General features: G+C 36.8%; 1 protein-coding gene and 1 long non-coding RNA gene across 2 annotated transcripts in view; both read left to right on the top strand.

Annotated features, from left to right (window-relative positions):
* Positions 1-2500, top strand: part of LOC119570720 — a 111066-nt gene that overhangs the window by 71700 nt on the left and 36866 nt on the right. The gene's annotated exons all lie outside the window — the stretch shown is intronic.
* LOC119570747 overlaps positions 98-2500 on the top strand; it is a 2657-nt gene continuing 254 nt past the window's right edge. The window contains exons 1-2 of the long non-coding RNA XR_005228462.1: positions 98-175; positions 386-493. This is a non-coding gene — a long non-coding RNA (uncharacterized LOC119570747). The remainder of the gene's footprint in view (positions 176-385; positions 494-2500) is intronic.

The following is a 2500-nucleotide window of genomic DNA, read 5'->3' as shown; positions in this document are numbered from 1 at the left end:
TCGAGAGAGAGAGATAACACATGAAAACTGAATAAAAAAACAGGGAGACGGAGCAATAGAAGGAGGAAAAGGACCCACAGAAAAACAACCGAGAGAAAAGAATGAAATGGAAAGGAAAGAAACAAAAGTGAGCAGGAATATAGGAGTGAGCAAGAGGGCCGAGGTGTCAATGTCTGTGAGTCTGCTTCATTGTTTTATCCTTTTAAGATAACGTCCCACAGGAAGGAATTGTAAATGCATTGTAAAATATGGTGATAATATATGTCGACATAGATACTATAATGTAATGATATGAATATGAACAGCATTGGCAGCAAAACCGATAATGAAGCAATACCGTTAGTTTACATATACTAAAATGGCTGTATACATTTTTCGTGCACAGTGATGAATGACGTCTGTGGAGACCAGATCACCTTGGGTCACAATGAATCTGTTATAATCTACAGCAATAACGATCGGCAATCTAGGTCATGTAAGCTAAAATGTGAAGGTTAGTTTGAATGGACAGAGAAAAGAAGATACTTTTCCTTTGTGCTTGAGAAATGTTGGCAATTTAGTCCAACTTGGGTAGCCCATCTTTATCATTATACAGCATTACACAAAATCAAAATAAAAAAAAACACGAAACAGCTAGATGTTTGTCCTTAATAGCCTCCTCTTAATTCAATTTTCCTCTTCTTTACAAATCCTTCTGGTTTTGGTAACCAAGCTTATGCTCTTCGAGTTTTGGTCCCGATTATTATTCCTGCTCTTCTCTCTCTACGTTTCTCGGTTAAGGTTGGTCTCCTTTGCATGTTAACTCAGTCAGTACCTTTTTTTTTATCCCTTTTATATATTTTTCTCCATCCTTTATCTTGTCTTCTGTCACTTCTTGCCCATCTTCATTTTGCCCTTTCACCTTTCATCTAGTTTGTCTTCCAAACGGATGGGGGGTAATGTTTTTATGTGGGGCGATATGTGAATTCAAGTAGCTTAGAAGGGGATGCATTACACTTTCAGTAAGAAAGGCAAGTCAAGTCGAAAAAAGGGGATTACAACCAAGTTAGCCAGAAGTTTAATCACCTCTGAGTCACAGGTAATCGTAATTCTGTAGTCTGCTGGAGTTCTAATGAAAAAACTGCTGAAAACCATCAGTTTCATCTTCATCGACTTCCGCTCAGTTATTAGACAATCTGTTTTATCCTGCGGCGTCAAGTTACATGAATGCCAGAGCTTTGCCTGAAATTAATATGCGATCAAAAGTTCCTTAAACGTTACCAGGGTGCGCCATGGACATGGGGTTAAATTTCTGTACACTGAAAACGACAAAGGTTTTAACTTTGTTCAAAACGTTATAAAGTAATAGGATGCCTAGGCAATAAAAGCGTGGGCGCCCATTTAAGCAGCCCGCAGTAACAACAATAGTCGTGCTTTGTTTGGTAGCATCGGGGTGCAGGTTGTCAACTTTGTAATCACTGCATCTCCGCCCTGCATGTCTCCTCGTAATCTGATGCGTTTATGCGCCTTTCTTCTGTCAATACGCCTGGATGACTCTGTAGGCTTGTCTGCTGCTATCTGTTTTTAGTTTTGGTTAAAACACATTTTTTGTATGTACTGTAGTATATAGTATTTTCAGTTGCTCACGGAGGCAAACGACTCGTGAATTTTTTTAAAAATGCATGTTCAATTTTTCTCCTGTTGCGTAGAGTTAAACTTCCTGACTAGCATGTGTACTGTGTTAAAATCGGACGGGCTATAGCATTTAGTATGATAACCCTCGTCTGACGTAAGTCTCAGAGAGGAGAAATGGGGTTTCCCGTCATCAACGTACGTTTTTTCAGTGATTAAGGGTGGTCCTGTGCATTGTTTGTAGGTCTTTTGTATCTGTGTATATATATATATATATATATATATATATATATATATATATATATATATATATATATATCTATTTTATATATATATGTATACACACACACACCAACACACCCAACCCCACACCCACACAACAACACACACACATATTTTATATATATAATATATATATATATAATATATATATATATATTATATATATATATATATATGTGTGTGTGTGTGTGTGTGTGTGTGTGTGGTGTGTGTGTGTGTGTGTGTGTACATAGAGACATGTACACAAGTATATATATACAGTACATACTCACACATTCAGAGAGGGATAGGTCGACCAAGAGCGAAATTTGAAAATTGAACTAGTCAATATTAATTTTGTGTTTACTTCCAAGCTGAAACTTTTACTTCAAACTTACTTAAACTGAATAATCACCTGTATCTTCTGTCTAACTCTATTTGTCCAATCCTTCTCATCTCTCTCCATTTCTCCTCCCTCTCACTATTACTATTATATTACTATTTTCTATTCAAATCATCTTTCAACATTACACGGAGTTTGGAGTTTAGGGACGATTAAGGAGGAGAAAACAGGAAATGAAAAAAGGAAAAGGGGCCCGAATAAAGGGATAATGTAGACGGTAAAGTT

This window comes from Penaeus monodon, chromosome 4, assembly GCF_015228065.2.
Source record: "Penaeus monodon isolate SGIC_2016 chromosome 4, NSTDA_Pmon_1, whole genome shotgun sequence".
Lineage (NCBI taxonomy): Eukaryota > Metazoa > Arthropoda > Malacostraca > Decapoda > Penaeidae > Penaeus > Penaeus monodon.
Note: the sequence above shows the minus strand (reverse complement) of the source record. Positions and strands in the feature narration are given on the sequence as shown.